We start from the raw sequence: 26,246 nt of genomic DNA, 5'->3' as shown, positions 1-26,246 counted from the left end.
CTAGCGATCGTTGGAAATCGTGGTATGGTTGTTAGCGTTTCGTCATATCGGTTGCGGATCGAAGAAACAGGAGGTTGGTGATGTTCATATGAAAAATTGAGCGAAAACAAAAATCCAACAAATAACCGAAGAATTTCGTCGACTATTTCATTCTCTAAAGACAGTTCCAATAATGGTAGGTTGCGGCAACGACACGAAAGAAAAGTTCGTTGCATCATGGTCACGTGAGTATATCATTGGTCCAAAACAAAGTTTGGATGATAGGGTTTCGAGTTGTACAACAACAAACGCGTGTAACTGTGACTGCTTTGTTTCTGGTGACGACAACTAGTGTAGATGATGGGGTTTGTCAACATGGACACGTGGGTATATTGTTCTCCTAAATTCGAGTTCGTTTGGGTCGGCTCTAGTCTACGTGAATGTCGACGTTCAAACCGAATGTATGGAGGGTCAGATCTGAATTCTAGCTGTAACGGCGACGTCATGTTGAGATAGTCGTATGGATAAATAGAACGCCTAAAACAGTTGTCGTAGTGGGGTGAGGAGAAAATAGGAAAAGAATTTGATCACTATTTGTCAAGTTTCAAGTAAACAGTTGAGTGTCAAAGCGAGCACACTAGGGCTAATAAGGGCAATCATGCTAATACGTTAACTAAGCATACCATAAACAACGCACCATGCAAATGTAACTAACAAGTAGGTAACATAAACATAGACCATACCATCTAAAGTGTTGAGACTTGCACGTGGAGCAAAGTGTCGTTATGGATCGTTGAGCACTGAACAGTTTATAATCTAGTTTTGGTCAAAAAGATTTTTCCTTTTTAAACTAAGTTCACTATAACCAATGGCTCTGATACCAATCTGTCACAACCCCAAAATCCACAAGCGGAGTATCACCAGAGGGAGCGTGACTGACTAGGATCAAGCCACCAATCATATTGAACAATATAAATAAATAAATAAAATCCAAACCAAACAATATAATTGGTGTCAAAACAACTTAACAAAGTCTAAGTTATCAGCGGAAGCATTAAGTTCAAAACCCAAATTTAAAATTTAAAGTTCATAAGTATATCATGAACACACAATGGTCCATGTTCCACGACTCCTTCCCTATGCAAGCTCCAGCTAAGTACCTAACGACCTTGAAAGCATGTAGTAACGAATCAACAATAATGTTGAGTGAGTTCACAGTTGGTTGTCTGTTTTAAAGTTGTTCCAAAAACTATAAGATGTTTTGAAAACCATAAGTTACCCAGTTCCTTGTTTCCCAAACCATATACCGTGGGGGCTACCCCATGTTGTAAACCACTAGACCCGTTACCATATCGACTACCGACTGGAGTCATGTTTATGTGCCCTGCGTCAATGTCTATCATCATTGACTAAGTGCCCAAATACATTAGTCCACTCACGTTCTCTGCGGCACGGTGTAAGACTTGTCAGACCTAATAGCGCTATTTAACAAATGACCCGTTCGCCAATGGCCCGGCGATTATGTCGATATAAAAATGAGGGACTTCATGATAGAGTTTTGTCTAGTAAGTTCTACATTGTCATCCTTCCCAAGGAGGATGGAGGTACGAATTCTACCCAAGGAGAATACGCAGGTTTCAATGTTGTCATCCTTCCCAAGGAGGATGGAGGTACGTATCCTACCCAAGGAGGACACGTAGGTTTCAATATTATTCCTTAACCCATTCCCAAACCACCGGGAATCCCATGCTTTGTAGAAAGTGTGAACTCACCTTAGATTAGCTCGGCAGATTAAGTTATGGAAAGAAATATGTGAAGTGGAACTGGTCAATCACGTCCTAACATGATTACCGTTTAAGGGTTAGTGGGTGTGCTCAAGCGGATACACGAATCCTACACGTAGCACATTATATCATACAATACTAAATATCATGCATGCATTTATCATGACATAGCTTAGCGACAACACAAGTGTCACGAAAGACTTAAAATACTCTTCACTAAAAATTTCAGCAATATAGTGCATTTTCGGCAGTTTTCGGATTGTTATCCGGAATAGTTCGTGTACAAAAAAATTCCTAAAAAATTACAGAATGTTTTTAACTATCCAAATATTATTTTATCAAAATCTCAGGATCCAATTCACCACCAATTATTTTATAAAATTCGTTTACCGGGCTGCAATCAGATTCATCACTTTCTGACTGCAGTCCACGAAAAAATTCATTTAAAATTCATCGCAAGTCCGATTGACGAAATTCCAGTTGGAGGATTACGGCGACACTTGTGGCCATCTACTTTACGAATTTCATAGCTAACTCTATCCAGTTTACAAGTTAAAACGAAAAGCGCAACACGAATTTTCTGCAGAAAAAACGCAGCTTTTGCTGCTGTACAAAATAGTCCTTTAAAAATAGTAAACGACCTCAGAAAAATGTGATTCTACCGCCATTTTAAGCGTTTTTCAAAAACTACATTTTAGACTTCAGAAAATCAGTTTTTCAATAAATAACGACCTGTTTACAGCCAACTGAAGTTGGCTGTAAATGTAAATCAGCTTTCTGTTTTCGACTTTATAATACTAGAACGAGTTTAAACGACCATGACACTTAGTTAAATCCATTATCTAACAAACCCATGGCACGTATACGTTAATCACAGCAGATTGTAAATTATTTATATCACGTATGCCGTGCTAATACATCAAAGATATGACCCTAAACATATTCACAGGCCTATACGAACATATTCGATAATATTACGCATCATTAATTGATTTCCACAAACCCTAGGCCACACTTTAACCTGTAACACTTCAAATCATAAGTTAGACATATTCACAGCCGAGAAACTCAAAATAATACATACATGTTCATTATACATATTATCACAAATCAGCATGTTTCCATACGCAACAACCCTAGTTAATTCACCGAATCCGTATATGATCTAAGTGCCATTAAATCAAAGTTTCTCACAAAATCCTAACTCACATGCATATATATTGACAACAGGAATCATAACAACGATAAAACGCAGCCAAGAATAATCGAGATTTCAATCCAAAACAAGTATAAGCACTTACCGAAAGATGGGGCGCGAAATAAAAAGAGTTTGAGCGGGAAAGGGAGCACCGAAGAGGAGTAGGTCGTGATGGGGGGCGTATCTCCTACTTCTACCGTAAATCACCAAGGAAAAGAGGAGTAGGGTTTAGTGCTGTGTTTTGTTCGCTCAACTGATTATACATATGCATACACGCATATGATCGCAAAGGTTCTTGTGTGGGTGTCGGCCGAAAAATCATAAGGAATGTGAGGTATTGGACTGATTTAATTGGGCTGCAAATTATGGGAATACATGCATACGTAGAAGTTGAATAAAGAGGGGTGTTGGGATGGTTTTGTTTATTATTGTACACAAACACAAGGGAATGGAGGAGGGTGAATGCGTGTAGGTATTTGTCTAAATTAATGTTATGTTATATAATTTGTTTTTTTATAGTCAACTAATATTAATCTACTAATATAAATGTATAATATTCATGTTACGGTTCGGGTCTCGTAAGTTTCGTGTTACGCGAGTGAGTTGGATCGACAAGTGAAACAGGTGTTTTGGTTCAAACGGTTCGGGTCAGTCCGACACAATAAGGATTTGGCTTCAAGTATTCATTGTTTAAAATAAATTAGATAAGTATATTATTAATTTGTAAAAGCAAAACGAACAGGGCTTTTTTTTTACCTCGAAGTTACGGGTTGTCACATCATCCTCAAGTTGAAAGAAATTTCGTCCCAAAATTTAACACGTAGTCATTGGAGAAGCTAGTTGTGTTGTGCGTTTTCTTGGGGTATCACATCATCCCCCCGTTGGTTTGGAATTTCGTCCCGAAATTCTGAAGTAGCTTCAGTACTGGACTCACCTTTCTTGTACAACTGGGGGTACTTACGTTTCATCTGGTCCTCTCGTTCCCAAGTGAACTCTGGGCCCCGACGGGAGTTCCAATGAACTCGAACAATAGGTATTTTAGTACTTTTGAGAGTCTTGATTTCCTGGTCCATAATTTTCACCGGTTCCTCGACGAAGCGCAACTGGTCGTCGATAGTGAGTTCCTTGAAAGGAACAATGAGGGTCTCATCTAATAAACATTTCTTCATATTTGACACGTGGGAGACGTTGTGAACACCACTAAGTTCTTCGGCCAAATTCAATCTGTACGCTACCTTACCAATTTTCTCAGTGATTTCAAAAGGTCCGACATATCGCGGATTAAGTTTGCCCCGTTTGCCAAAATGGAACACACCTTTCCATGGAAAGACTTTAAGTAGCACTCGATCCCCAACCTGGAACTTGAGAGGTTTCCTACGCTTACCAGCATAGCTTTTCTGACGGTCACGAGCTGCCGTCATTCGTTTTCAGGTTTGGGCAATCTTTTCCGTTGTGTCGATAACAAGTTCTGGGCCAGTGATTTGGTTGTCGTCCACTTCTACTCAGCATAGAGGTGATCGGCATTTCCGCCCATACAAAGTCCCGAACGGAGCAGCCTTGATGTTGGTGTGGTAACTATTGTTGTATGAAAACTCCACTAAGGGTAGATGCCTTTCCCAGCCGTTACCAAAGTCGATAACACATGCTCGAAGCATGTCTTCTTGAGTCGAGATGGTGCGTTCAGTCTGCCCATCTGTCTGTGGGTGATAAGCTGTGCTAATGTCGAAACGTGAGCCAAAGGATTTGTGAATCGCCTGCCACAAATCAGAGGCAAAGCGCGGGTCTCGATCAGATATGATGGAAGTTGGCACTCCATGCCTAGCGACCACTTCCTTCAAGTAGATGTCTGCGAGTGTAGAAAACTTATCCGTTTCCTTGATTACCAGAAAGTGTGCAGACTTAGTCAGTCGATTAACAGTGACCCAGATGGTGTCGTTTCCTCGCTGGGATCTGGGTAAGCCAGTGACAAATTCCATGGAAGTTTGCTCCCATTTCCATGTTGGGATCTCTGGTCGTTGAAGAAGTCCTGACGGCTTCTAGTATTCAACCTTAACCCTAGCACAGGTCAAGCATTTACTAATATAAGTCGCTATGTTAGCTTTCATGTGGGGCCCCTAGTAGAGAGTCTTGAGATCCTGGTACAACTTGTCAGAACCAGGATGCACCGAGTAACGAGACTTGTGTGCTTCGTCCATCACAAGCTCTCGTAAGTTTCCATAGAATGGAACCCATACACGTTCCATGAAATAATAAGTGTCGTCTTTCTTGAATTCTAGTTTCTTCTCCATGCCCCGTAGGGATTCTGCTTTGAGGTTCTCTTCCTTCAATGCTTCAATCTGAGCGTCACGAATCTGGGTAGGAAGACTGGAGTGGATAGTAAGCTGTAACGCACGTACACGCTTAGGCTTAGTTTCCTTACGACTGAGGGCATCAGCCACAACGTTGGCTTTGCCTGGATGATACTTGATTGCGCATTCGTAGTCGTTAAGGAGTTCGACCCATCGACGCTGTCGCATGTTCAACTCACTCTGATCCAAGATATGCTGGAGACGCTTCTGATCAGTGTAGATGGTGCACTTGGTACCGTGCAAGTAATGTTTCCATATCTTGAGTGCAAACACTACCGCTCCCAACTCTAAATCATGGGTAGTGTAGTTCTTTTCGTGAGCCTTGAGTTGACGTGATGCGTAAGCAGTGACTTTCTCACGTTGCATCAACACACAACTAAGTACTTGGATAGACGCGTCACGATAAACAACGAAATCGTCTATGCCTTCTAGTAACGAAAGAATGGGTGTACTACAAAGTTTCACCTGCAAGTATTGAAACGCGGATTCCTGAGCCCCCTTTCGAGTTAGAGTTGTGGGGGTTTGTGCATACGATCAAGAAAAGCGGTCTTCGCAACGTCAAAAGTCGTTCGTTGGAAACTAAACATAAGGTTGTTTGTGTTGTAGGGGCACCATGGTAAGGTGTAGGTATCGTTCAGATTCCTACTAGTTCTTGGAGTAGTTTCAGATGTCGTCAAAGAAAACAAGTGGCATATATGTCAAGGTAGGCTAAATTCGAATGTCGTGACTGAGAACCTATCTCGGTCGTATCGAGTTCTAAAGACAGTTCCCGTGATACCTCCATATCTGTGATATTCATGGCCCATTGCTCCTAGAGTATCGTTCGTAGAGAGCAACTCCTCCAAGCGAGAGTTCGCGAAGAATGTTGTTAGGATAAGGATCATAGGATTCGAGAAGTATATCGTGAATGGATGTGGAAACATGCAAAAAGGGTAGTCGCAATCGATGCGTAGGCGTTTAAGAATCCGTAGCAGGGGTTTACCTGTTGTCGAGGGTATAACTGGTTGTACACAAGTTGCATAAGGTTAAAATGAAGAATGTCGTTTGTCGAATAGAGGTGCCACGTTGGTATATTAAGCATAACAAGAATTAACCAGAGAAGAATGGTTGTCACACAAGTTTGTAGTGTTAAGGATTGCTCAAACTTCTGTCAAAGTTGTCGGGCTTGCCCACACGCGAAGGAGGAATAATTCACCTTAATCCACGAACCTAGGTGAGTTTGCGATTTATCGAGTCGGTAAGCAATCAAGTTCGGAGGAGTTTCCATAGTTTGTGTGAATGAATCTGAAATATGCATGTGTAGTCAAGAGGTTTCAAAGAAAGGACGTGAAAACATGTTCAAGAGGGTATGATCGTATCAACAACACATCACCAACCTCAGGTTCTAAGATGTGATCACCAATGATCAAGGGTCGAATCTTGCAAATTCTCTAAATTAGAGTGAGTTCGTCTTAGTGTCTCAACATGGAGAAGCTAGGGCGTAGTGTCACTGTGGTAAAGGAATGATGGTTTGGTTTAAGCCAATAGTAGAAATTAGGCATTGCATCAACCAACACACACATGTTGGTACAAAGGCTAGCGAAAAGGTTTCACATAATTAATAAAACTATCGTAGGATCAAAGTGCGACTCTTGTAGTGTAAGGGGGAAAGGGGTGAGGTAAATGTGTAGTTCCTCGTGTCCGTATGTAGGTTGAGTAATCCATATCGCCGTCCTCGAATGTCCCAAAGACTATCCCATCATTAGGAGGCATCCGCTTGCTAAGTTAGGTATACGAAGGTGTAGATCAAAGAAGAATAATAATTAACCACCCAACAGGGTAATGGGGGGGGGGGTAATCTTGCAATCGTTGGAAATCGTGGTATGGTTGTTTGCGTTTCGTCATATCGGTTGCAGATCGAAGAAACAGGAGGTTGGTGATGTTCATACGAAAAATTGAGCGAAAACAAAAATCCAACAAATAACCGAAGAATTTCGCCGACTATTCCATTCTCTAAAGACAGTTCCAATAATTGTAGGTGGCGGCAACGACACGAAAGAAAAGTTCGTTGCATCATGGTCACGTGAGTATATCATTGGTCCAAAACAAATTTTGGATGATAGGGTTTCGAGTTGTAAAACAACAAACGCGTGTAACTGTGACTGCTTCGTTTCTGGTAACGAAGACTAGTGGAGATGATGGGGTTTGTCAACATGGATACGTGGGTATATTGTTCTCCTAAATCCGAGTTCGGTTGGGCCGGCTCTGGTCTACGTGAATGTCGACGTGCAAACCGAATGTATGGAGGGTCAGATCTGAATTCTAGCTGTAACGGCGACGTCATGTTGAGACAGTCGTATGGATAAATAGAACGCATAAAACAGTTGTCGTAGTGGGGTGAGGAGAAAACAGGAAAGGAATTTGATCACTACTTGTCAAGTTTCAAGTAAACAATTGAGTGTCAAAGCGAGCACACTAGGGCTAATAAGGGCAATCATGCTACTACGTGAACTAAGCATACCATAAACAACGCACCATGCAAATGTAACTAAGAAGTAGGTAACATAAACATAGACCATACCATCTAAAGTGTTGAGCCTTGCACGTGGAGCGAAGAGCACTGAACAGGTTATAGTCTGGTTTTTGTCAAAAAGATTTTTCCTTTTTAAAACCAAGTTCACTATAACCAATGGCTCTGATACCAATTTGTCACACCCCCAAAATCCACAAGCGGAGTATCACCGCAGGGAGCATGACTGACCAGGATCAAGCCACCAATCATATTGAACAATATAAATAAATAAATAAAATCTAAACCAAACAATATAATTGGTGTCAAAACAACTTAACAAAGTCTAAGTTATCAGCGGAAGCATTAAGTTCAAAACCCAAATTTAAAATTTAAAGTTCATAAGTTTATCATGAACACACAACGGTCCATGTTCCACAACGACTCCTTCCCTATGCAAGCTCCAGCTAAGTACCTAACGACCTGCAAAGCATGTAGTAACGAATCAACAAAAATGTTGAGCGAGTTCACAGTTGGTTGTCTGTTTTAGAGTTGTTCCAAAAACCATAAGATGTTTCAAAAACCACAAGTTACCCAGTTCCTTGTTTCTCAAACCATATACCGTGGGGGCTACCCCATGTTGTAAACCACTAGACTTGTTACCATATCGACTACTGACTGGAGTCATGTTTATGTGCCCTGCGTCAATGTCTATCATCATTGACTAAGTGCCCAAGTACATTAGTCCACTCCCGTCCTCTGTGGCACGGTGTAAGGCTTGTCAGACCTAATAACACTATTTAACTAATGACCCATTCGCCAATGACCCGACGATTAAGTCGATATAAAAATGAGGAACTTCATGATAGAGTTTTGTCTAGTAAGTTCTACATTGTCATCCTTCCCAAGGAGGATGGAGGTACGAATTCTACCCAAGGAGAATACGCAGGTTTCAATGTTGCCATCCTTCCCAAGGAGGATGGAGGTACGTATCCTACCCAAGGAGGACACGTAGGTTTCAATATTATTCCTTAAGCCATTCCCAAACCACCGGGAATCCCATGCTTTGTAGAAAGTGTGAACTCACCTTAGATTAGCTCGGCAGATTAAGTTATGGAAAGAAATATGTGAGGTGGAACTGGTCAATCACGTCCTAACATGATTACCGTTTAAGGGTTAGTGGTTGTGCTCATGCGGAAACACAAATTCTACACGTATCTAGCACTTAGCAAATTATATCATACAATACTAAATATCATGCATGCATTTATCACGACATAACTTAGCGACAACACAAGTGTCACGAAAGACTTTAAATACTCTTCATTAAAAATTTCAGCAATATAGAGCATTTTCGGCAGTTTTCGGATTGTTATCCGGAATAGTTCGAGTACAAAAAAAATCCCAAAAAATTACAGAAAGTTTTAAACGATCCAAATATTATTGTGTCAAAATCTCGGGATCCAATTCATCACCAATTATTTTATAAAATTCGTTTACCGAGCTGCAATCAGATTCGTCACTTTCTGACTGTAGTCCACGGAAAAATTCATTTAAAATTCATCTTAAGTCCGATTGACGAAATTCCAGTTGGAGAATTACGGCGACACTCATGGCCATCTACTATACGAGTTTGACATCCTAACTCTATCTAGTTTACAAGTTATAATGAAAAGCGCAACATGAATTTTCTGCAGAAAAAACGCAGCTTTTGCTGTTGTACTAAACATTCCTTTAAAAATAGTAAACGACCTCAGAAAAATGCGATTCTACCGCCATTTGAAGCGTTTTTCAAAAACGTACATTTTAGACTTCAGAAAGTCAGTTTTTCGATACATAACGACCTGTTTACAGCCAACTGAAGTTGGCTGTAAATGTAATTCAGCTTTCTGTTTTCGACTTTATAATAGTAGAACGAGTTTAAACGACCATGACACTTAGTTAAATCGATTATCTAACAAACCCATGGCACATATACATTAATCACAGCAGATTGTAAATTATTTATATCACGTATGCCATGCTCAAACATCAAAGATACGACCCTTATCATATTCACAGGCCTATACGAACATATTCGATAATATTACGCATCATTACTTGATTTCCACAAACCCTAGGCCACACGTTAGACATATTCACAGCCTAGATACTCATAATAATACATACATATTCATTATACATATTATCACAAATCAGCATGTTTCCATACGCAACAACCCTAGTTAATTCACCGAATCCGTATATGATCTAAGTGCCATTAAAGCACAGTTTCTCACAAAATCCTAACTCACATGTATATATATTGACAACAAGAATCATAACAACGATAAAAGAGGAGTAGGGTTTAGTTCTGTGTTTTGTGCGCTCAACTGATTATACGTATGCATACACGCATATGATCGCAAAGGTTCTTGTATGGGTGTGGGCCGAAAAATCACAAGGAATGTGAGGTATTGGACTGATTTAATTGGGCTGCAAATTATGGGAATGCATGCATACGTAGAAGTTGAATAAAGAGGGGGTGTTGGGATGGTTTTGTTTATTATTGTACATAAACGCAAGGGAATGGAGGAGGGTGTGTGTAGGTATTTATCTAAATTAATATTATGTTATATAATTTGTTTTTTTTTTTATAGTCAACTAATATTAATCTACTAATATAAATGTATAATATTCATGCAACGGTTCGGGTCTCGTAAGTTTCGAGTTACGCGAGTGAGTTGGATCGACAAGTGAAACAGGTGTTTTGGTTCAAACGGTTCGGGTCGGTCCGACACAATAAGGATTTGGCTTCAAGTATTCGTTGTTTAAAATAAATTAGATAAGTATATAATTAATTTGTAAAAGCGAAACGAACAGGGTTTTTTTTTTTTTTTTTTTTTTTTTTTACCTCGAAGTTACGGGTTGTCACACAGTCTGTGTGCCAGTGCTGCTTACGTGTGGGCTGACAGGCGACCGTCATTGGTGCCACATGCTGTTAAGGTGTCAGTCCCACTTGTTCTGTGGATAGGATCAGTGCCAGGCTGCATTGCTACCCGCGGTAACTGCAGTTATTTCCGCGTCCCCGTGTATGATGACGATGTGTACGGGATGCGGTGCCAGGCCGCATCACCGTATGCGGTAACCGTTGTTGTTACCTAGATCCCTTGTCGTGACGAAAATGTGTATAGGATGCGGTATGTGTGACATCCATTTTCATACACAAGGTAAGGCTTCTCATCACTTGAAATATTGGATTCGGTATCTGTGTTCGCGCGTGCCCGCACAGACGTAGATAAGTCTTAGCCGGTGGGAGTATTTGATAATGGTGATGGTCACTCGCGACTGCTTTGGTGCGAGATTAGGGACCATACCCCTTCAATGACGGTGTCAAATTGTTCTTACAGATATCGTGTAGAGCTTGAATGGAGGTTTTAGGGCAAGAGCCTATGGAAGAACATGGTGGTGCAATCGTAGCTTTAGGGGTTTAATAGGCGATTGAGAAACTGTAGATGTGGAGAAAATAACAGAGAGAAGGCCTTAGAACGTGTCCCTAGAAATTAGGAAACCACCGTAAGCCACCGTAAATTAGGAGAGAGGGTCCAAACCGTAAAAAAAACTGCCAATTTTTCAGTTTATTTCATGAGTTTATGCGGTCATGATTTAATTTCGAACAAATCTAATGATCATGATTCCATTTGATTGTGGTTACACTATCCGCTGTCTATAGTATATAAAATTCATTTCAGCTTTAGTTTTCTACGCTTCTCATTTTCTACAAAGAGTAAAGTGATATTCTGATTCATAAGGTTTGGTCACTTTTGCCATTTTAGTCTAAAACTCAAACCTTTTGCATCTAAGTTCCTGTGGTTTCAGTTTTATTGCTATTTTGATCCAAAAATGAAATCAGGTCATATTTGTCTTATAAAATCCTGTAATTTTGTTCTTTTCCTCAGGGGCAAATCAGGTTATATTTGTGTTATAAAATCTGGTATTTATTTATAAAAAAGAAATGACCATTTTGCCCCTGAGGAAAAGGACAAAATAGCAGGATTTTATAAGACAAATTTGACCTGATTTCATTTTTGGACCAAAATGGCAATAAAACTGAAACCACAGGGACCCAGATGCAAAAGTTTTGAGTTTTGTACTAAAATGGCAAAAGTAACCAAACCACAGGGACCAAAATGGCAGTTTACTCTTTTACAAATTGGTCATTTTAGGTTTCGGTCTAATTTTTTTTTTTTTTTTTGCATTTTAACGCCCATCACAACTCGCGGGGTCCTAAGCTAACTTAATAACGCCCCGTCACAACTCAAGGGTATAATCTTTGCAACACGCATGGTTGAACATTTTACATTTACTTTTTGTTTCGTTTAACAGTCTGCCGCAAAGCGCGGTTCATGAATAATAGTTCTAATAAAACCTTAAACTTAGAAGGTGGAATATATTCTTACAAAAATAATATAAAATCAAAAATAAAACTTTTATTCAAGAAAACTTACACAAGAACACAAAATCCCTATTCTGTCCCTCCCGCCCTTTTCAGCTATTCTGTTACATTTCATAAAACCCCCCATCTTCCTCTTCATCCCTCCTTCCACAACAACACTCACACACTCATTCACTCTTCAAATTCAAATTCACATTCACATTCACATTCAAACTGGTTTGTTGCTCGGTATGGAAGCGGCTTCCGGTTCTTCGTCCCCTCGTACAGTTGAAGAGATCTTCAGAGATTACAGCGTCCGTGGTGCTGCTTTGGTTCGCGCATTAACCCACGGTACTTCAGTTCCTAACCCTAACCCTAGAATTTATGTTTCAAGTTACTGATGATTTTCTTTGTTGTTTGAATTTATTCAGATGTTGATACATTCTTTGGTCATTGTGATCCAGGCACTTGTTTATAATTGCATACATTCCCTGTAAATACGTTTATTTGTTTTCGATCAAATGTGCATAAATGGTGTTGAAGTTAATCAAGAAAGAACATCTGCTTATGCACAAATGTGGGTAAATTGTGTTGAAATTGTAATCCGGGTTTCGTGAATTAAGTTCAATTATGACATAAAAGTCTATTGTGAAGCTAGCGGAAGCAAATCTAGGATCCCCCTAAAGGTACATGATCCCAAAAACTATAACTTATCTGAATATAGAATCAAAAGATTTTAGGAGGATGTGGATTACTAAAGATACACTTTTGGTGGCTTTCAAACCTATACATTTGACCCGTTTTCTTTTTAGTTAACTTGTTATTATGATCATATAACCCATTAAGTCCTCAAACATCATAGAAGATAGTCATGTGGAGAGTGAAGAAGAACAAGAGGTGACCATTGTGGCAGCTGTGGCGAAGTCTACCACATGGATGAGTTCTGGATCGGGTGTGACTTTTGTGAGTTATGGTATCATGGCGAGTGTGTGAATGTCACAACCACAATGGCCGATGAGATAGACAAGTACGAATGCCCTTTGTGCGCCCAGAGACGATCCAACCCGAAGCCTAAAGAAACTGACTGGATATAGCATATAGCTAGCTAGTTTACTTGTTGTTGTGAAAAGATTAACTCAGTAAGGCTATAATTACTTGTACATCTTGAAGTGAAAGACGTTGCGGTTGTGACAAAGGAGCCATAACCTTGATGGAAGGTATAGATTACATTTAGGTTATGCTCATTTGCAGATTTTTGGAGAACTAATCAACAGTTTGACAATGTGATTTTGATAAAAGTTTACTTTCTTGTAAATATCTCTTGTTTGCTTTTAATGTCTACTTCACACAGTTTTATTAATACGAACCTCTCATTTATTATTAAAAGTAAAATTTTCCAATTTGTCATAGAAACAAAATTTAAATGCTACATAGGAAGCGTGTTAAAACATTATATGAGGTAAATTTGTACATAAGGAGCTATTGGTTCAATTCTTCTAGACACACATCAAGTAGTTGAAATCTTCACTAAACCCTTCCTCCTCTTTTCGATTCTGTTTTATTCATTTCAAGCTTCATGTTGCTCCGTGCCTCCAAGTGTATCAAACCAAATATAGTCGGGACTCAGGCCCAACCCAAGTCTATAGGAGCCTGTATAATATTGTAAAAGCAACCGAAATAGTTCTCATACAGACCCGCCAAGAGAAAAATCACACAGGTGGTGATGGACTAAAAACCCATAAACGCCATATTGTGCACGTACATGTGTTGGACATGTTGATCAGGTATGTTAAAACATAATGGAAAACATGTAAATAATACCTGTTACAGCAGATACAGATGCAGCCATAGAGTTCGACATGCTAGTCAGCGTGATCTATTTCCCGTTTAGAGTGTATGTCCTTTGATGGTAGTACCGACTTATGTGATGTTATGATTTGTCTAACCCTAAACCCTCTAGTAATATCCTTAAATACACCCAATGAAAGCCTTAGTTAATAAAGGTAAATCGGTCCATCAACAATTACCAAACTAATATATTATAAGGTTTTAATATATTTTCATCTATGTTATATAAATAATAATGATGGCTACCAGATTAACTACATATTTAATATTACACGATGCTTTTGGCTTCCATGTTTGCGGAGACGAACGTCTATAGACAAATTCATGTGGGCCCTCTTGAATTTATTTTATTTAGTTCATTTTCTTTTTGGATACAAATGATAAATATAATTTATATTTTTTTTTAAGTTTTATAAAAATATCTTTAAAAATCTATAAACTCATATTATTAAGAATTTAAATAAAACTAAAAATTTTAATAAAACTAAGAATTTTTACAATTCATGAATTATAAACTCATTATACAATTATAAGATAGTATTAGCAATGTAAGAACTCCTAAAATTTAAGAATTCATATACTTTTTACAATTTTCAAAACGTCAAAGTTCCCTGTTGTTTCAATATTTGAAAATTTATATCATTGTCTTTTATTATCTAATATTCAAACGTAATTTATTGGCTATGATTTGGAGACAAAAATCTGTGGGGGAATACAAGGTAAAGAAGTGTTTGAAATGAATAAATTGCTTGAGAAAAGTTTGTAAATGAAACTTGTAGGTAGCACTACTTATTACTTTTATCTGCATACTGTCTTATGTACTGTGTTGGTTGTATGTGTTGGGTTTCAAGCTTCAATCACACACAAAGATAAAACTCACGAAAAGAGATTTGTTTTACAGCTTAAAACCTCACTTTCATTAATTGTTAAACATCATATATAAATACACTAGGTTAGAGCCCGCGTATACACGCGGTTTCACAAATGAAAATGCTTTGTATTTGTTCAGTTTTGATTAAACTTAAATAAGATTAAATTTAATATAAATAAAATAACTTAAAACACGTATGGTAGGTAAAAAATAATATTCGCATCCTTATCTAATATAAATAACACACGGTTTAACACATAACAATACTTTGAATGTTTAATGGTCTTATTGAAACTAAAATTAAACGTGCATAATATACATATTACATAAGTCTAATGACAAAGTGAAACTAAAATCCTAATACGGATACGTATAAAAAACGCTGACTTGTTTTATCTTAAACACGTCGAGCAATAGTTTTCCATTTCCGTATCAAGAAATGGCCCGTTGTAACTTTTTTAATGAAAACGCTTCAACTTCTAACATATAACGGGTCTATGATTTGAGAGTCTTATCTCAGCTCGTTTGTCGCTCAGTTGCTGTTGCATCCCCTTCCCATATGAAAGTATACAATCTCACATAAATAAAACATCTAATTAAAAACGATTAATTTATAAGAATAACTAATAATAAAAAAAATTAAGATATGTTCTAAACAAAATAATCCCATGGGGAGTACGCCTACCAACTTTAGGCTCCCCGTCATAACGTTTAACAAATTTAGCTCGTATTTGTGCATGGGTTATTCACATTCCAAAATTCATTAAAAAATTAGCCAAAAATAACGGTATATTAAACGAACCTTCAGTGCGCGTATATTGTCAACTTCAACACTTACAATTTGTAAAGTTAACCTCGTTGTATTAGGATCCACCTGCAAACAACAAAAGAAAAATGTAAAGTTTCACACTCTAGAAATGCGCATGAGTGTAGGATGATCATATAGCAAAGTTTCACACTATAGAAATTCATACAAAAAGTAAAATTTTGTAGTTAATTTTCCATATAAGCCAAAAAGAAAAACATACTAAGAAACCAACCAGTTTTTCCCCAAATAGATTTTATAGACTATTGAACAAACTAATACTAAATAAAAGTGTATAAGAAAATTGTTGACTTTACCTCGAGTCAACCCTGGCTCTCCTGTTCGGCTAGATTAACAAATCATAGGTAGGAGACATATAAAGCAACACATGTTAGTCTACATACAAAGTATAAATGAATGAAGAGTTGTTGCTGGAAACCCGAACCCCAACACAAAAATTGCGTAACGCACAGAAAAAACTGTCAGAAACTGCTAAACTTGAGTTTGAAATCATGTTGTCTTTAATCGCATAGCAAAACTTGAGTTTCTTTGATTTGGCTTTTATTTATTGTTTATTACTCCAAGCGTGTTTCTTGGTCTTGCCTATGTTATAACCAATCTGCAATCAAAGAAATGATAGATATGAAAAGCATGATCAAAAACCAATTCACCAAAACTGAACCAATGATAGGGCACCGATACAACCGATCCAAACTTATAACCGACGGTATAGTATTTTTTTTTCTTTTTTTCGAAAACCAAAAAACTACAGTTTTAAGTGATGTTAATGTAAATAAACAAACTCTCACGAAGGGGATTAATGCTAATAAGTCATAAAGACAAAGATCAAATAGGACTACTTACGTGACCTATAAAAGTCATCTCAGTTATTCTTTGAACCATAATCCCAGGTCCGGAGCAACTGAAACAAAAATAACATTCTTTGAACCTAAGCCCAGATCCAAAGCAACTGAAACAAATATAACATTAATGAAAATTAGCTTTAATACATTAAGTAAATAAAGATCTGAACTTATTTACACATTTTTCAAAGCCTAAACGATTTAATATTGTAATTTAATCATTTATTCAATATATTTCATAGTAGTAGTAATTAAAATATAAAGCATATGGTTGTTGCAACATACTGAAGTAACATAGAAACTCAAGACATAAAAATCAAACCTAAATATATATTTTAGGTGTCCTACACAATCATACAGTTATGCCCATAATCACAAAATTTATATTACAAATGGCCATAACCACAAAATTTATATTACAAATGGTAATATATAATACACAACATGAGCTCCGTTTCTACATACCTGAGTTGCAACAATCGTATTTTTGAAAGCCTAAAACGATTTAATGTTGCAATTAAATAAAAATATGTTGGTGCACTAAATGTCTGTTTACTACGTCTTTATCGAGTCTTAGGTCTAGATAGGTTAGATTGGAGTTCGGAAATCAAGAATAGGGTCTTAGTTTGTAATTCCGCTCCAAATGACATTCATGTCATTTGAAGCGAAATCAGGATTTGATGTGATTCCGCTCGAGATCACATGGGGTTCCGCTCGAACCATTTCAAGCGGAATCAGCTGCCCTATATATATGTGTATGTGTGATTTCATTTGTAACTTTTGGAGCGGAATTAGAGTCGAGGTGCTGCCGGATTTTTGTCAGGATTATTGTTTACGACTCAGAAAGCGTTAATAGAATAGAAATTGAAAGGAAAAAGCTGTTGTGACTTTGTTTACTTTTATTCCGCCTCTGTATTCAAAGATGAACTGCCTTATACTGACTATTTAGGGTCGGACACGGTCCAACAAGTGGTATCAGAACTCAGGACGAGGAGTTCATACCATAGCAGCTTGATTCTACCGGATTTTCTCATTTTTACTCTCTTCTTCTCATACTTTTCTCATTTGAACTAGTTCCAACGGTTGAAATGACCTGAATTTCGAGTATATTGTGTAGAACATAGTATTAACAAACCCCAGAAAGAATCAGGTTAAAATTCGGATTAAAAATGGTAAAAATGGCATAAAAACTTGATTCCGCTCGAACAAGTATTCGCTAATTCCACTCGAAATTTTCTAATTCCGCTCGAAAACACATTGGTCATTTGGAGCGAAATAGTTGATTTTGCTTGTAAAGACATAAAAGTCTAATTCCGCTCGAAATTTTGTTCCTGATTCCGCTCGAAATCAGAACAAGTCTGATTCCGCTCAAAACTAATCATCTAATTCCGCTAGAAATCAGATTATTTCTGATTTCGCTTGAATATTATCTGTTGATTCCGCTCATAAGCTGATTTCGCTCGAAATTTGCTGTTTTTTCAAAATTTCGAAAAAAAAAATTTCTAAGTGTTTGCTGATTTTTCAGGTACGTGCAAGATGGATGATATTTTCATGAACCCGTTTAGCGACATGTATTCTTTTGCTGGAAATTCCAGAGATGATACTTCTTCTAGCAATACAAATGAGAATCCTCCGAATGCAAAGAAAAAGTTATCGGATGCTTTGGAAGTTGAAAGCGCATTTGGAACATATAACAAAACCCCCGAAGTTGATGGCTATCGAAGAGTACAGTCGGTGGGCCAAGAAGTTTGAAGATTGGTTAAGGGCCTTTGCTTTTCTTAGCTGGAAGAGTTTAAAGAACGGATACAATGATGGTGGCAAAAGTGGCGAGACCTTATCATCATCTGAAGAAATAGAGGCATTTGTCGCTGAGCAAAAATGCATTACACTGCTATTTCAGTCTGTTCGAGAAGATATAATCTCTTTGATCGAATACTCTAGTGCTAAAGATCTCTGGAAAAAGTTAGAAACCAAATGTTTAGGAAGTACAGAAATAGTGAAGAACAAAAAGAAATTACTTAGAAAAGAGTTTGATTTGTTTGGGTGTTTAAAGAATGAATCAGTTTGTAAAATGATTGAGAGGTTTGGGCACCTAAAGCTGAAACTGGCGAGACATGGAATTTCCTATACTCAAGATGAGCTAGTTGACAAATTGTTTGATTCGTTGCCAGACGAGATGGATTGGCAATATTATGCGTTGATGCTGAAGAATACTATCAAACCGCCAGAAGTGTTGACTGTAGATTTGCTGATTGAGAGACTTGAAAGTCACGAGCTGGAGCTAAAGAAGACACACAAAGTCAATCACTCATCTTACCAGCAGAATTTGGATTTGTATTATCCAAAGAGCATGATGCCAAAGAACACTTCTCCTAAAACTGCATTGTCTGCTGAGAGTTCCAATACTTCAAACAAAGAAAGTCAAAGCAGTGGATTTCACAGTGGTTCTTCGTCACATTCAAGCCAATCTGATGCAAAGAATCTATTTCAATGCAACATTGCTGTAGACTTAAAGAACGCTCAGAATTTCAGTGAGGAGTCTGCTAAACAACAGATGGTTTTCCTAGCGTCAGTGCTAGAATCTTATGAAAGTCTTGCAGCAGGGAAGATTGGCAACACCAACCTAACGAAGGAAGATTATGATCAGATTGAACCTGAGGAGATGGAACTGATCGACATAAGGTGGTGTATGGCCAGTGCAGTTCGTCGGGCACAGCGTTTCATGGAGATAACTGGGAGGAAGTCTATTGGTGGACCTTCTACCAAGTTGGGTTTTGACAAAAGTAAAGTGACGTGCTTCAAGTGCAAACAGAAAGGTCACTTTAAGCGTGAATGCCGAAATGCGTATGCTGATGAGTCTGAGAACCCATTCAGGGAAGATTACTACAAGAAGGCGATTTATCATCAGAATAAATCGGAACCGCCAAGAATGAAGCAGCTTGAGGATAACAAAGAGAAATCTAGAGCTCTTGCTGTAATTCACGACGATGAAGGTTACGAATGGAGTGAATTGTTACCTGAAGAGGATGCGGTTGGATATGCTTTCATGGAAAAAACTGAACCTATTCCTTGGAAAGATAACAGAACTGAAGAACAGAAGTATAATCACAGAAAGTTGTTAGCCACAAACAGATTGATCAGAATATCTGGTATCTATTCTGAAGCAAAAAGAGCAAAAAGATGGGATCAAGACAGAGAATGTTATCTTAACCCCTATGGAAACATTGCTATTGATCATAACACTCTTGATGTGGAAACCATAATCAAAGAGTTTAAAGATGATGATGATTATTGGCAGAAGAAATGGTGGGGAAGCAGAGAAGAGAAAGAGAAAGAAGAGAAGGAGAAAGAAGAGAAAGAGAAATCAAAGAAGATTGACACTGGAATCATTGATACGACACAGGAGTTGAGTGCTGAAAACATGGGAAAGATGGCTGACAAGGTGCTGGCTGCAAAAGCACTTGAGGTAGACTCTAAATCCGTCTCTGAGTCTAAAAGCCAGGTCAGTTCAAACGCGTCAATGACTGAGTCAGGTAAGAAAGTCAATGGTGATGTTGACTGCAAAAATTGCATTAAACAATGCAAGGTTTGTAGCACAGTCACTTATCTCAACGGTAAGAAAATTGAGGATCTGACTGCTAGAGTCAGAAGTGTTGAGGATCAAATTCTTGATCGTGATAAAATGGTGAAAGCTTCAACTGAAAACGTTAAAAGAATTAACTAACAAAATTGAAAAAGATAAAATTGACCAACAAAAGGTTAGGAATGAAAATGAAAGGTTAGTTCTTGAAAATCGTTAGATCATTGAAAAGTTTGAGAAGCTTAAAAGCACAATGAAAGATAATGATGACAGAAACGGTAAAACTTACAAAGAAAATGTTCAACTAACAACAGTGCTTCGATTGAAAGAAGAATTAATTAATCAACAACTGGATGAAATCGCAAAACTAAAGCTTAAATTTCAAGAGGCTGAAATTGAAAATGAGCGAATCCAGTTGAAGCTTAAGAGTTACAACTCCGCAAGCTTTGTTTTGCAACACATTGTTCCCAAACCCATCGGGAAAAACAAAGCAAGCGAAGATGTTTACTCTGATGGAACCGGGTAGGTTTTCATCAAGTTCCACCACCAGTTCTTGACAATTATTCGAAAAAAACAATCTGGGTTGGTTGAAATTGAAGAAGAAAATGAAGTGAAACTTCCGGACACCATTGATGTTACTTTTACATCTTCCGATGACGATAGTGTCTAAACTGATGTTGTAAAAAGTGTTGTTGAAAGTGTTCTAAAAACAGACAGTGACACGACACTACTGAGGAAGATGGATGTTTTTTGGACAAATACATTCCGAAACAAAAGTCCAAAAACAACTTAAATGATGAACCTACTCTTGTCATGTACAAGATGTCGGGATCTGATAAGTTGTATTCGGATTCTGAGTTTCCCATTGAGAATGTTAATGTGAACAAGCTAACAAATGTTTTCAAATTGGTTGAAGTTGAGTTGTCAGAAGTGAACAATTTGAGTCAAACAAAGAGACAAATGAATTTTGAAAAAGATAAAGCTTACTATAAGAAACCTGTTGTTCCACCGCGTTTTTAAAACAACAATCGAAACAATTGGTCGGGTGGTTATCAGGGTGGTAAGTCTTATCAGAAAAGAATGTTCAAAACAAAAGGTTTATCGAAAAGAAAGTGTTTGTGAATAGTTCGAGTTCATTTTCTGATGAAGAGAAAAAGATTTTTTCGAAATAAAATGAAGAGTTCTTTGAAAAGAAAGCTTTACAACCTCAGTCTGAAGGCACAAGTCGGGTAGACGACACCCGAACATGTTTTAGATGTAATCAAGTTGGATATATTGCACGAAAGTGTACCAACTTGAAGCCTAAGACTGAAGTTGTAAAGACTCAAAAGAAGAAAGATGATGTGAAGGGAAAAGCACCAATGATTGTTGAGAAAAAGGTTTTGAAAAATCAAATCTCCAAGATTAAAACTGAACCTGTAAAGAAGTCGGTAATTAAAAATGACAAATTTTACAAACGGGTTGCATCATCTCAACAAATTTGGAAACCCAAAGCAGAAAAACAAACTTCAACTTCACAAGAGAAAAAGGTGGTAAATTTAGTCCCAATTGTGGATGATACAAACTTTCCACCACTTCAAGCTAAAAATTTTAAGAAACAAAATGGGAAAGCTAAAGACAACAAGGTTACACCCAAGGCTGGTCAGGCTTGGGTGGATATATTCTTTATTGAATGAAATCCTGACTTGCCGGAGCTTCCTTGATCGCGAAGCATGAATCGGCATCTTTATTGAAAGGTGTTTTTTTAATCAATTTGTATTATGTGCAGGATCTCCCACGACTCGTTTCGAGATGGATCATGGATAGTGGAGCTTCTAGACATATGACAGGGAAGACTGCGTTGCTGTATGATGTGAGGAATATCAATGGAGGTTACGTAGGATTCGCGGGTAATCAAGGTGGTAGAATTATTGGTGAAGGAACGTTATCCAACGGAATTGTGACGTTTGAAAGAGTTAATTACATTGCTGAGCAGGAAAATAATCTACTGAGTATCTCGCAGATTTGTGACAGAATGTATACCACTCACTTCACTGACAAAGAATGTTTGATCTTGAAGCCAGGATTTGTTATCCCTGAGGAATGGATTATCATGAGGGCACCAAGAGTTAATGATCTGTACGTGTTGGACATGAGCGTAGCTACTACAACCACGGGTCCGGCTCATTGTTTTGTATCCAGAGCAACTGAGAAAGAATCGAGATTGTGGCACCGGAAAATGGGTTATATACACCTACGGAAGATGAATCACCTGGTTCATAACGATTTAGTGTTGGGTGTTCATGTGAAAGGTTTTCATCTAGAAGGGGAGTGCATTAGCTGTCTTAAAGGCAAGCAGAAGAAAAAGTCACACCCTACAAAGCAAGTCAATTCAGTTTCAAGACCTCTAGAAAGACTTCACATGGATTTGTTCGGTCCTGTGAATGTCAAAAGTATTACGGGATATCGTTAGTGTTTGGTCGTTACTGATGATTATTCCATATTTTCGTGGGTATCGTTTTTGAAGTCAAAAGATGAAACGTTTGACGGTTTGATGGCGTTGCTCAAGAAATTGAGAATTTGTACCAAAGGCGTATCAAAAGAATTCGAAGTGATAATGGTACTGAATTCAAGAACAACAAGATGGAAGAATTTTGTGATGAAAGAGGTATATTGCATGAGTTTAGTGCTCCGTAAACTCCGCAGCAAAATGGAGTCGCAGAACGCAAAAACCGGACACTAATCGAGATGGCTAGAACAATGCTCGCAGATTCAAAGTTACCGATAAATTTTTGGGCTTAAGCTGTTTCCGCCGCATGCTATACGCTCAACAGAGTTCTCACTATCAAGAAGTTCAACAAAACATGCTTTGAGTTGATCAATAACCGCAAACCTAATCTGAAGTATCTTGAACCGTTCGGGTCACCCTGTACTGTTCTAGAACCTTATGGAAAGTTTGGTCCGACGTGCATTGAGGGAATATTTGTTGGTTGTGCAAGTCATATGCGACGTGTCTTCGTTCCAAGTGAGAAGCGGATTATTGAAGCTGCAAATGTTGAATGTCAAGGTTATACAATGCCGCCGCAGAATCCAGGAGATTCATGGCGTTATCATTATGACAAGTTATGGGATTTGTTTGACATGAGGGAAGAATCAAAGGAAGAAGAAGATTTCTTTGATGAGTTAGACATTTTGCGAGAGTACGAGTCACAGCAAAGGTTCCCAGCCGAGTATTCGAGGCAACCTCAACAAACTTCAAATGACGATGAAGCAGGTCCTAGCAATGCTGGTGAACTTGATGATGTCCATCAAACTGAAGCAATCAGACGGTTCAGAATGATAATCAAGAATCTGAGAACATGCCAATATTTGATCATGGTGATTCAGATTCTGAGGGGGAGCAGATTTAGGATTCAAGTCAAACAAATCAAATTAGTGAACAAGGTGCAAATCAAAATGTTACTAATCTGGAAGGCGATGTGGATGTTACAAGCGAAGTAATGCCACGAACTCTTTCATACCATCCAGAGGAGTTGATCATTGGAGAATTGCAATCGGGCGTTCGCACGAGACGTCAAATTGACCAGGGCCTTACATGTTTTTACTCTACAGTAGCACCTTTACAAACTAAATTTTCATTGAGTTGTTTTATTTCGTAGATTGAACCGCATACTTACAAAGAGGCGCTTACTGAAGATTCTTGGGTCAATGCGATGCAAGAAGAATTGAGTCAGTTTGAAAAGTTGGGAGTGTGGAAGCTAGTGGATTTGCTGGATGGTCACAGGAAAATCAATACAAAATGGGTATTTAAATGTAAGAGAGACGACAGAGGAGTTGTTGTACGGAACAAAGCTCGACTCGTTGTTCAAGGCTTTAGTCAACAGGAGGGGATTGATTTTACAGAAGTCTATGCTCCTGTGGCACGACTAGAAGCAATCAGAATTTTCCTGGCGTTTGCATCTTGGAAGAACTTCAAAGTATATCAGCTAGATGTAAAATCGGCGTTTCTTTATGGGAAGGTTAAAGAGGAGGTTTATGTCGGACAGCCGCCGGGCTTTACCGATCCGATCCACAAGAACAAGGTCTACTTGCTGGAGAAAGCGTTGTATGGTTTACATCAGGCCCCGAGAGCCTAGTACGAGACTTTGTCTCAACACCTACTAGCCAACAGCTTCATTCGTGGAAAAGTGGATGCCACTCTCTTCACTAAAGAGGTCGACGGACATCTTCTGATAGTACAGATTTATGTAGACGATATAATTTTTGGGTCAACGAATGAGAAATTGTGCAAAGATTTCGAATCAGTTATGAAGCAGAAATTCGAAATGTCATCAGTGGGGGAGATGAAATTCTTTTTGGGACTATAAGTTGAACAACTACCTGAGGGAATTTTCATTCACCAGACGAAGTACGTACATGATATTTGTAACAACCATAAATTTATTTAAACGATTCCCGTAAATAATCACAATTTTCGGAGTATTTATATTTAAACATTCATGCTCAAATACGGGTTTATTAAAACTTTACTAAATTTTGAAAGCAAAACTACATAGTGTAATTTAATTCATCGTTTTAGAATGACGACGAAACAACTCGCGGAAGCTTCATTTAACGCGTGTTCGATTCTTGCTCGACGCTTGATCTTCATCCGGGGCTCTCGACATTCACCTAAGTTCAAAACCAACTTAAAAGTTAGTTTTGACATTTAAATAACTGGTATCATGAGGAAAAATGGAGTCGAATAGTCGAATTAAAGAAAAGAATCAGGAAAACCCAATATTAATCCCTTGATCCCAGATACAAGGACTCGAATCTGGCCTCCCCCAGTAACTTACGGTGGGCACCGTAAGTTACGGTGGCCCCTGATCTAAAATGCCCCCACCGTAACTCAGTAGGCATCTGCCGTAATGATTTCAGCCGCACCGTAACTTACGGTGGGCACTGTAAGTTACGGTGGCCCCTGTATCAGCACCTTCCAATTTTTTGCCGTTTTTGACACGAAAACTTTCGTATCTTTCAATCCTCTTGTCCGTTTTACGCGATTCTTTCTTCTATGCACTCGTAGTTTAATTCTCCATCACATGGAGTTAAAATCCGACATTCAAACTAATAAAGTTCTAGATTTCTAAGTATTCGACTCATTGTTCAAAATTAACATTTCGACCCGTTTGTGTTTAAAACCACTGAATCGATCCTTAAACATTCAAAATACATACACTAATGTATTTAACACACAAACCTTAGCCTAGGTTCATTCTTCCTTATGAATTATGTATGCACATAAAACCATTTTGACCCATTTAGAGAGTATTAAGCACTTTAGTCTAAATCTTGTTCTTTTTCCTTTCACACCTCATAATTCTATTTTCAAGGCATCTACTTATATTTCCTAATCGTAATGTAAATTTCCAAACAACCCATATGGGTAGTTTGCCTAATATACCCATCAAGGGATTTTTGGTCAATTTTAGTCCCTCAATTTACGACGAAGGACTTCTACTAATTAATTGACCACAATATCACCTTTAATTTTAATTCTAACTATATGTACCTGGCTCGGGTCATAGCATTGACCCGTTTACATACCTCTTGCTTTAAATTCTCTAATTAGAGCAACGCAACATATGTTATTTCCTGTAATCACAAAGCTCAACATGTAATCGTTAATTATTATTGTTAAATGGTATTAACATACCATTTGACCCATTTAGTCGACATGACCATTTGTCAACGTATGATGGTATATTAATACCATCATGTCTTTTTGAACCTATTCCTGTTCGCGTCGTGAGTTCTTACTACTAAAAGGCATTTTCTTAAATTGTTCGACCCGTTATAATTTTTACCAAATGGTGTCTTTATTTTGGTCACTATTATTTTAACCATCAATTTGACCCATTCGGTTGTCGAGTGAATTCCATCACCTCAACGACATACCAACACAACCATTTTCTCTAGTTCAATATTACACACATTTTACTATCTATTTTGACCCGTTTGGGTTGCCGAGTGAATTCCATCACCTCATTGACATACCAACTCAACCATTTTCGCTATATCGACCTTAAACATATTTAAACTAAGCT

The 26,246-nt window shown here is 38.0% G+C and overlaps 1 long non-coding RNA gene across 1 annotated transcript; it reads right to left on the bottom strand.

The window, feature by feature from the left end:
- Positions 1–24,653: 24,653 nt before the first annotated feature.
- On the bottom strand, positions 24,654–25,794 carry LOC110887415. Its single transcript, XR_002563289.2, has 2 exons — positions 25,712–25,794; positions 24,654–24,828 (listed from the first exon to the last, which is right to left on the bottom strand). It is a non-coding gene; the product is annotated as an uncharacterized LOC110887415 (long non-coding RNA).
- Between the last annotated feature and the right edge of the window lie 452 nt (positions 25,795–26,246).

Source organism: Helianthus annuus, chromosome 11, assembly GCF_002127325.2.
Source record: "Helianthus annuus cultivar XRQ/B chromosome 11, HanXRQr2.0-SUNRISE, whole genome shotgun sequence".
NCBI classification, from domain to species: Eukaryota; Viridiplantae; Streptophyta; class Magnoliopsida; order Asterales; family Asteraceae; genus Helianthus; species Helianthus annuus.
This window is presented reverse-complemented; position numbering and strand designations above follow the sequence as displayed.